This window comes from Mirounga angustirostris, unplaced genomic scaffold, assembly GCF_029215605.1.
Source record: "Mirounga angustirostris isolate CCGP_5_RB_7025 unplaced genomic scaffold, mMirAng1.0.hap1 SCAF_2, whole genome shotgun sequence".
In the NCBI taxonomy this organism is placed as follows: domain Eukaryota; kingdom Metazoa; phylum Chordata; class Mammalia; order Carnivora; family Phocidae; genus Mirounga; species Mirounga angustirostris.
The window spans coordinates 130102290-130113016 of NW_026991710.1; positions in this window are offsets into that span (position 1 = coordinate 130102290).

The window sequence follows — 10727 nt, forward strand, 5'->3', positions numbered from 1 at the left end:
AGTCTCCTCTCTCTCTTAAATTGCTTATTCTCCTTCCCAATAATTGGTAAAGCAGACCAACTTCTCCCCACTCCCTTCACCAGGCTCCAGATGGCCTATGAAGGCCAATCAAACCTGCTCAAACACATAGCCTTTAAGATTTGGCTTCTTTGACTCTGTCTTTGGCACACACACACACACGTACACACTCTCTCACACACACCATCTTGCTTTCCCTGAAAGCTTTTCTTTAGATAAAATAATCCCAGCTTCTTATTTCCCCAGCCCTTTAATCATTTTGTTTCTGTTCTCTGAACTCATTCCAATTTCCCTATAGATTGTATAAGATGTGGAAACCAAAACCACACACCATTGTCTAACAGGGTCTATGTATTGCCAAATTTAGGGAGGCTGACTTACTTCTTCAACCAGAAATCAAAGCCAAGTCCAACAGGTTCTTAACAAGTGGATGTTGGAACAGTTGTGACACCCCCATTCAATAAAGCAACACCTTCTGAGTAGATAATTATTCAGTGTGGAAAGGTAATTTACTTGCTTTCACTGAAAGGAATTTTCGGAATATTCATGCATGTGTATAAAACAGCATGAAAGATATAGTTAGTGAAGAAAAAGATAAATAGTGGTTAATTCTGCCCATATTTTTCTAGGTGTAATTGCACTTGTGCAAAGCAAAGGAAACTGATCTGTTTCCTGTGACAAAGCAAAGGTCACTGACATACATATACATAATATATGTTATAATAATTCCAAGCAAGGGAAAGCAAAGGAAATACCCAGGACCCTGCCAATCCCACAAATATTCAGTGAGAAAAACACCTGGATTCTCCCCAAGCCACAGATGTTCAGTTGGAAAATGCCTGGATCCCATTGAATCAAGGCAGTCAGGGAAGAGAGCCACATCCGGCCCAGTTTGTCTCCTCAGTACGACAGGCACACATGAATCCTATTTGATCAAGACACAGTTATTTTGGAAATAAATAGATCCTGCTGGATTCAAGCACAGTTCACGATTAGCACACACAGATGGGGATGTACTGGGTACAGATACTATCTACAAGAAACTCCTTCAATATACAGACATTTGGTAAGACAGCCTACGCCGCAGATTTTTGGCTATGTCAGTATCTCGGTTATTTCTCTCAGGGAACATGTGTGGATCTGGCAGCTCTGCTCCTCGATTCAGTTTGCCTGGATCACACAGGATCAGAGTGCCCTGCCCTGCTTCTTTAGATTTAGCGGTGTGTAGAGGTAAGGAGAAATGCAAAAAGTGAATAAAGCCACTTTGGTTTTCCTTAGTATGATCAAAACAGCAGCAGCATCATACCAGGAATGTTCCAGGCCTTTTGAGAGCATGTAAATGGAGAAAAAAAAGAAACAACAACAACAACAACAAAACTGTCTCTCTATCATCACAATTTACATTTTCTACATATTTCCATTTTTTTACCTAAACTTCTTTTGTATCCAATGCAACATTTTCACTACACTTTCCAAATAACTTTTCAGCCATTCAATGTACAAATACCGCTACTGACTCTGAAACTTACCCAAAAATTAGGTAGATATTTACAACAATTAAATAATTATTGTATTTACCTACTTTAAGTCATGTAGATGTTTCCTATAGCCATTATAATTTATAAGGATTATAGTAGTGCTTAATACTTTTTTTTTTTTTTTTTTTTTGAGAGAGAGAGAGAGAGCAAGTGGAGGGGGCAAAGGGAGAGGGAGAGAATCTTAAGCAGGCCCTGAGATCATGACCTGAGCCAATATCAAGAGTCAGATGCTTAAACAATTGAGCCACCTGGGCACCCCACCAGTGATGAATACTTTTAAAGGTGTTTTTACATTGCAGTCAAAGCTAATCCTAAAGAGAGAAACTGTGCTTTGAAAAGCCACAGATTTAGAGTCTGAGGGCCCAGAAATCCTGAGGTCTTGGGAAAGTCTCTTCCACCCGATGACTTCCCCCAGAAAACTGGATTGTCATACCTGGAGAGGCAAATGGTAGAAACTGCTTCATGAATTCAAGTGCCCGTCAAATTTCCTCCGATTGACTGCCGATGTCTTGTTTCCCATCACTATTTGTATCCCTTATAAAAAAGAGCAAAACAGAAGAATGAAATCCCAGAAGCTCTTGGCCTAGCAAGATGCATTCAATGAATAAACCACAGTCTCGCAGGAAGGCAGGCCGAAATCCCATGGTCAATGATATGCTTTCTGACCACTGTGTACACGGAGTGTTTTCGCCATCAAACTGAGCTCCAGGGTATCTACAGCAAGCAACATTACTGAATTTGCAGGAGCTTCTCCTCAAACACAGCTTCCTGTATCTGCAAATGTATTTTTTTTTTTCCTCTGCCTTCACGGGCTTTTACCTCTGATCTTCTATTTATAAACCCAGCTTTCGAGTTTTTGCTCTGTGCTTTATATTCAAGATCTCTTTTGAAGGTCCTCAGCTTCTCATGTATTTTTATTCCCAGCTCACCTGCATCACCTGAGGGTGTTATACTCTGTTCCTTCTTTCTTCAAAGCCCTGGTCTCTCCAATCCAGGCAGAATGGGGAAGCTGAAAAGTAACAGCTATAAAAAATGCACTATAGTGGAGATGCTTTAAAGACCCAAGTGATAAAGACCTCCCTTCACGAGGCCCAGATGAATATTAAGCACCGAGAAGCAACCACCAGCAAACAGAGAGGCAATTGCTCGTTTTCGCGCAAGTGTGTCACGCGGCCCATGAGGGACAAGGCAGAGCTGTACAGGGTTGCAGAATGACCCCAGCTGCCAACCTTGAACTCTGCAGGTGCCAAGAGTGAACAATTCCAGGATCGCGGCCCTTCTTCTGCAAGCATGTCACCAGCACCAAAGCCATTTTCACAACTCAAGGTAAACTGAAGGATGAGTTCGTGACCTCGTTTTCCCTGGCTCCTGCATATGCATCCTCGCAGTCCCCTGTGGGAGCTAAAATAATGCCACCCCTCAAAGATGTCCATGATCTCATCCCCAGAGCCTACCAATGTGTTACCTTCTGTGGCTAAAAGGACTTTGCAGTTGGGATCAAATTATGGATCTTGAGATGGAGAGACTGTCTAAATGGGGCCCTTATAAGTGAACGGAGGAGGGTCAGAGTCAGAGAAGGAGGTAGGACAAGGGAAGCCAAGGTCAGTGTGAAGGGGCCATGAGGGAAAGAATTCAGTCAGCCTCTACAAGGTGGAAAAAGCAAGGAAATGTATTTTCCTCAGAGCACCCAGAAGGAACGCAGCCCCTTCGACCCACTGGTTTTAGCCCAGTAAGAACTGTGGCAGGCGTCTCACCTCCAGAACTGTAAAATATTATTTGTATTATTTTAGGCCCCTAAGTTTGTGGTAATTCGTTGCAGGAGCAACGAGAAACTAATACTTCCCTCGACAGTACCAGGGTCAGTGTGTCTTCTTGCTGGCATTCTCCATAGCAGGTACCTATGTTCCCAGAGCCTCTGTTGTCTCTCAAACACCTGAGTTCTCAGTTGCAAAGAAGGAGGAAGTTACCACAGCATCGGTTTTGCTTCCAGCCAATAGCATCTCCAGGGATTAGCTCCAGCTAGAAATTTGGGCAGATTCCCTTCAGGGAACATTTCTTAAAATGTCAAGATGAGTTTTTTCTTTGATTTAAATGCTTTATCCAAAGTTTTATCTTTGTATACAATGTTTTTTTTTTTTAAGATTTTATTTATTTGACAGAGAGAGAGACAGCGAGAGAGGGAACACAAGCAGGGGGAGTAGAAGAGGGAGAAGCAGGCTTCCTGCTGAGCAGAGAGCCCGATGCGGGGCTCAATCCCAGGACCCCGGGATCATGACCTGAGCCGAAGGCAGATGCTTAACGACTGAGCCACCCAGGCACCCCTGTATACAATGTTTTTAAAAAAAATATATCCGCAACATAAAAGCACTCCTGTTGAAAGCTTAAGGGAATGATGTGCAAAAGCATTTGGGGTACGGTTGAGAGGTAGCCACAATGTATCCGAAGAAGGTGTGAGTCTTTGGGAACACAAAGATTACTTTCAAAGCAAAATGCATGGCCCCAAAGCCAGAAAATGGGGTTCTGGTTGCATTGCGGAGAGAAATAAATCCTGACTGTGGAAACAATGTGTTATATAATGAGCCATGAAATCCCCTCACACTGGGGGGTCAGGGGCCCAAAAGGTAGGAAACCTACTAATGCACACAGGTAATGCTTTTTTTCGTCTTGCATATTCAGATGTAAATACAGTGGTTTTCAAACTTTCCAGACCCACTGGATTAAAATATATTTCGGGGCGCCTGGGTGGCTCAGTGGTTAAGCGTCTGCCTTCGGCTCAGGTCATGATCCCAGGGTCCTGGGACAGAGCCCCGCATCGGGCTCCCTGCTCGGCGGGATGCCTTCTTCCCCCTCTCCCACTCCCCCTGCTTGTGTTCCCTCTCTCACTGTGTCTCTCTCTGTCAAATAAATAAATAACATCTTTAAATATATATATATATATTTCAATATCATATGCCAACACACACACACACACACACTGTAACTGGAACAGTAGTTTCATGACAACCCACTTACCCTTACAATGTGAGATGGACTCTGACATTTCCAATTTTGTTGTTATTTTTCATTGTTAATTTTTTAAATGCTGGCCAGGACCCACTAAGTGGTCATGATCTGCAGTTTAAAAACACATCTTCTGCAAGCTCCCTGCTCAGCGGGGTGTTTGCTTCTCCCTCTCCCTCTGCTGCTCCCCCCACTAGTACTCTCTCTCTCTCTCTCTCTCTGACAAATAAATAAATGAAATCTTAAAAAAAAAACACATCTTCTATAGTACACACTACTTAGCACTAAAATAGGTATTTTCTTCCCAATTAGTACTAAGAGTTTTTTTCATTATTACCTAGTAACTTAAAAATGAAGTGCTAGTTTGGAACTGACTACCTTGAAGGTCTTTCCAACTTTATGATTTCATAGTTTTTCCTCAAAAGGAACATTATTTTATCCACTGTTTCTTTTTTAATAGAATGAAGCTAGGACTGACAACTTGGAACCTTCTCTCCAGTAACTTTGGTTTAATAAATCAATGTTTTTTTTCTAAAATAGTTCTGATACTTCTTGTTCTTCAGTGATTCATTCCCAATCGAAATCAGGAACTCTTGAAAATATTGTCAGAGTTTGGGCCATATGGGCATTGGTATTTGTGAATTTTGATTTCAGGAATTAGGGAAGCAGACTCACTGCTAAGGGATAAAGTAAGTCATTCCCTGAGAGAATTTTGATTTGGGATCCTAGCCACAAAAATCCGCTCCACTCCCCATCGCTAAATTTACTCGAGGCGGGTAATGCTAGACTCCTAAGACTCACAGAAAACTGCTCACCTTCACTTTGTTTCAACAATTATGTGTCGTAACACACTTCTCAGTTTCTCGCCTGTAAAATAGAAGTAACACTAAACTCTCAGGGCCCAGGAATAGTTAATAAACTGAGCTAACCTACAGAGATGGAAAACAATAGCAATCACTCATCAGTTTGCTAAGCGGTGACAGATTCCAATTTCCCATTTTCCAGAGACACTCTCCTTATTACCAGGCAAAACCAGACCAGTTAACTTGCCCAAGATCTATAGCTTGCTGTAGTGATCTCATCGGTCTGTGTCCCTGATGGGGACTCAAGCAGGTGGTGCAGAGAGCGGCAAGCTGACATATGGAGACATATTGCCTAAATAGGCTGATGCACCAGACCAGCAAATTTTCCTTCTATTTTGAGAAGAGCAATTATTTTAAATTGCCATATATCAAAATGACTTTGCATTTGCTCCAAAATACAGCGAGTCAATAAACTGTAATGTAAATGAGTGACTCCAGCTACTTTGATTTTTAAAAAATGAAAGATGGGGGGGGCGCCTGGGTGGCTCAGTTGGTTAAGCAACTGCCTTCGGCTCGGGTCATGATCCTGGAGTCCCGGGATCGAGTCCCGCATCGGGCTCCCTGCTCGGCGAGGAGCCTGCTTCTCCCTCTGACCCTCCCCCCTCTCATGTACTCTCTCTCATTCTCGCTCTCTCAAATAAATAAATAAATCTTTAAAAACAGAGTACATCTGTAAGCACTACTTACATTAAAAAAAAAAAAAAAGATGGGGGAAAAAAAGGGGGGGGGGAAGCAGAGTCCTATAGTGCTTCATTTAGAATTGAATAAGGATCACAGTTCAAGGCTTTACAATATTACCCTGGTATGTATAATGCATACGATTTTGGAAGCCTTTTGACGATACAGTATATAGCAAAACTACTTTGTAACTTTGTCTTTAAATCCCATCAAACTGTTGAGAGCTTATTGTTTTATGGGAGAAGACATGGTCTCTTTTAGGGGAAAGTGATAGAAAGATAGAATGATGAAAAGGAAGCCGGAAAATAAACACTGGACGTAAGACAGCAGTTGGGAAGGTACCAAGACATCTTTGGACCTATTTCCTTGAAGCCAGCAATACCAGACGGAAATACCCATCATGAGCGAAGAAACTCACCTGCCCTTTCTGTCCAGAACCAGAATTTCAGCTGGTTCAAAGGTTCCATTAGAAATGGGATTTATGGGAGCACCTGGGTGGCTCAGTGGTTAAGCGTCTGCCTTCGGCTCAGGTCATGATCTCAGGGTCCTGGGATCGAGCCCCGGGTCCTGGGATCGGGCTCCCTGCTCATGCGGGAAGCCTGCTTCTCCCTCTCCCATTCCGCTGCTTGTGTTCCCTCTCTCGCTGTCTCTCTCTCTGTCCAATAAATAAATTAAAAAATCTAAAAAAGAAATGTGATTTATAAAGAGAGATGCTTTCGGAATTCTAAATATGGATTTTGAAGGGAAATTTTCTTATCTATATTTAGATTTAGCAACCCTGAAGGGGAATAGGGCATTGATTTATGAAGCTGAAAGAAATTACGAGCAGCTGGAGCATTAAGGACGCATTGTCAGAGGGGGGCTTCCATCTCTAATTTGGACTGAAGTTCCAGAACCTTCCAGAGCTATGATTTGGACTCAGGAGATCTTAGAAGTCCCTATCTAACCAATTTGAAAATGAAGGTGTTACACCCAACCCTTGGACTATTTGATTGACATAGCAGTTAAAGATAAATACAAAAGGCAGGTAAATTTCTGTTAAATTTTATAGTTTTCTCTTTAGAGGTAGCTTTTCATTTTTTTCATTTATGATGAGTAATTTTTGAAATCAAAAGGCATTTAAAAGAATAATTGAAAAAAAGAAAGTCTCAAATCTCTTTATTAATTCCAGAAAGCCTATCAGACTACAAAGCTGTTCCCAAGGCAAAGCATCTAAATGAATATAAGCTTCCTCTTGTGGGCTGAGCTTGCAGACAGAGGCGTAAAACAATAAGATTAATGTCTCAGGGTAGAAAAATACATAATTATCTTCTGTATTATTGAATGAATAAATTACTGCATGGTAAATTATCTTAACCTCTCTTTGTTCAGATTTGGATAAAAATTGTTTTACTCGCTGCTTGCAGAGGGCTTGTATATATACGAAATCCATTCCTGATTGCCTTTTGGTTTCTTCCGGTAATCTTTAAACCAACATAAAGATGAACCATTTAAACCACTGAATTCTGTTTTGTTGTTTTTGAGGATTTATCTAACGTGACTCTTTTGTTGTATAGAAAAACCAGTTGCCTGCCTTTTGAGAGATTCAGTCATCTACTACCAGCACAAGCAGATTATGGGGGGGGGGGAGCGGTATGTTGCACTACCACAAGGTGGGGAGAGAGCCAGATTTTTGCACCTGGCATTCCAGAAACCATACAGACCTACCAGGTAGAAGGTATCAGGGATCCAAGGAAGAATCTGGTGGGAGAAAATCCCTTACCTAGAAGAACCCACAATCTAGTCAGGGAAGCAGACAAATAAAAATTAATTACATTACAAGATGAATAATGCTACAGTAAGGTGTGATAAAAAGCTTGTGGAACTAAGGACATCTTCGTTCTCATTCAGATCCAGTCTGGCTAAGAGAGTCCATCACTCTAACCATGTCTTAGCAATACCCTTAATATCCCTGGCCCTTGACCCTTCTGAGTCTCTAGCCCCTTCCGCAAGCCTTCCCTTTTGGATTAATACAAGTGCCTTTTTGCTTTCCTTCTGTCCTCCTTGAGACGTTAACTGCTACTACAGGTCATCCTTCTCTCATTCGGGATCACATCACTGCTGTCCGTGTCCTCCTTATCACTTTGTGAAGTTAACAGCTTTGTTTGGTTACCCGTTTACTATCTGCTTTGCCTGTAGTAAGATTCTTGTGCATTTTGTTTACTTTTCTATCCCAGTGTTTACAAGGGTATTGAATAAAGGTATGAATTCATGCAGACAGACACCACTTCAAATCTATAGGTTCCAACCTCAACTGGGTCCCCACAGCTCTTCAGTAAACTTTTTCATCGGCAAATCCCATTCCTTGAGTCAGAAGAACCCCCCTCCTCCCTCCCTCCATTAGCTGAAGTGGGGTCCTCCGCACACCCCAAGGGCAATGCTCCTATGAGTGTTTCGGGGGACTTTTCAGAAGCCACATTGAGGTCCCTTATCTGGCCTCTGGGCTGCATCACACAAGGTTGACCAGCCCCTCCTTTAAATGTCACCTGCGGCTTACACAGAAACTTTCTGTCCTGTTTTTCTTTTCCCAAACCTGTTGAGTCAAAATCTCCATACTCAGGACCCAAGCATGGTGTAGCCTTTTTATTTTTTTTAACTTGATATTTATTTTATTTTATTTTGTTAGCAGTGTTTCTTTTATTATTATTAATATGCTTATTTTTTAATTTAATTGTATTATGTCATGTTGGTCACCATACAGTACATCATTGGTTTTTGATGTAGTGGTCCACGGGTGTAGACTTTTTAAAGAGGCAAAGGTGATGCTGGTGCGCAGGCTGGACTGACGACCGCTTCCCTGGCTTTCTTCTCTTCTCATTTCCTTGTCCAGGGATGGCTTTAAAACTTAGATAGAGAGGACTCAAAGGTGATTGGCAGGATGGAAGAGGGGTGCCTTAAAACTGCCTGTGTATGGCAAACACACCTTTTTTACTTAGATTACTTGTTTTCGGAATGCTACAAATAGGACGCCGTAATCCAGATGCCCTTGCACCCAATCTGCACAAAGGTAATTTCTGTCAGATGCATGTGTTCATGATTTACATAAGATTCAGAAAATATTAGTTGCCATATAAAGAATACTCTTATTACCACAGCGATTATTATTTGGGTGATCAACTGTCCCTCGTTCTTGACACCCCATGCGCTTGCCCACTGCTGTGGTGTCAGCTTTCTACCCAGACCCCATGATGCCCCAAACTCTAAGATCACATACTCTCCCAAGGACTTCAGGACAACTACCAAAGATGTGACAGATGCATGATGGGATTGCCAAGAGGAAAAGAGAAAAGAAAGGAACAGAAGAAATAGGACTAAGGATTTCCCCCAAATTAATTTCAGACCCCAAACCCCAGGTACAGGAAGCTCAGAGAACATCCAGCCGGATAAATGCCAAAAAAAAAAAAAAAAAAAAAACCCTACATCTAGGCATATAATTTTCAGACTACAGAAAATCACGATAAGGAAAAACTCCTGAGAGAAAGAGACTGAGAGAAATAGGGAGAGAAAGGGGAGATGGAGAGGCTAGTATGGGGAAGGGGAGAAGATAAGAGAGATGAGAAAAAGAAATGGGGTGATGTCACGGCTGAGAAGAGAGATGGCCACAGAAAGGAGAGATGGAATAAAGAGGTGGGGAAGAAGAAGACTAGGGGAGAGGCAGTTTAAAATGTCCTAGAACAAAGAAGGCACAGTGGCAAAGTGGCACAAACCATATGTTGGGTTTTTTTAAAATATTTTATTTATTTATTTGAGAGAGAGAGAGCAAGCACACTTGAGCAGCTGGGGGGAGGGGCAGAGAGAGAGGAAGAAGCAGACTCCTTGCTGAGCAGGAACCTGAACACACTCGGGGCTCAATCCCAAGACCCCCAGGATCTTGACCTGAGCTGAAGGCGGACACTTAACTGACTGAGCCACCCAGGTACCCCCCATATGGTTTTTAAAGTGGTATCTCCTCCATAGCTCCTCGAGGTTCAGGGAATAATTTTTTTCTCTGCAACCCCTGGCTTGGTGCTTTGCATATTATAGGTACTCAATAACTATTTGATGAATCAATAGATGTTAGGAGATTGAGCTGGCCTTCTTACTGTTTCTTGAACACATAAAGCACCCTCCTTGTCATGGAATGCTCTCCCCCAGAGATCTACTTGGCTCACTCCTTCGCTTGTTAAAAAAAAAATCATACTCTTTCCCCCTCAAACACTAAATTCTCATTTTCAATGGTGACTGGTCTCCTCTGAATGATATTTTACAGGCAAAGCACCTCAACCCCGTGTACCATTTTTTCTCTTTTATATAATTCATTTAGTTATAATGATGTGACTATCTCACCAGTCACCTAATTTAGGAATCTCTCTGTCTTTCAAAGCCCAAAATAATCACTGATCCCTATTGACTACACTTTTAAATATGGTTCAAATCTCTCCCCCATCTCTCTGACATTGTTTTAATCTAGATAATTAAGTCTTATTGAAACCATCAGTCTGCTTCTTAACCAGCTAGCCTGCCTGCAGTATCTAATTATTTTCCCTCCCCTCCATTGTCAACCTATAAAATACTGTCAGAGTTATCTTTCCAAAGCACAACCTGATGATTC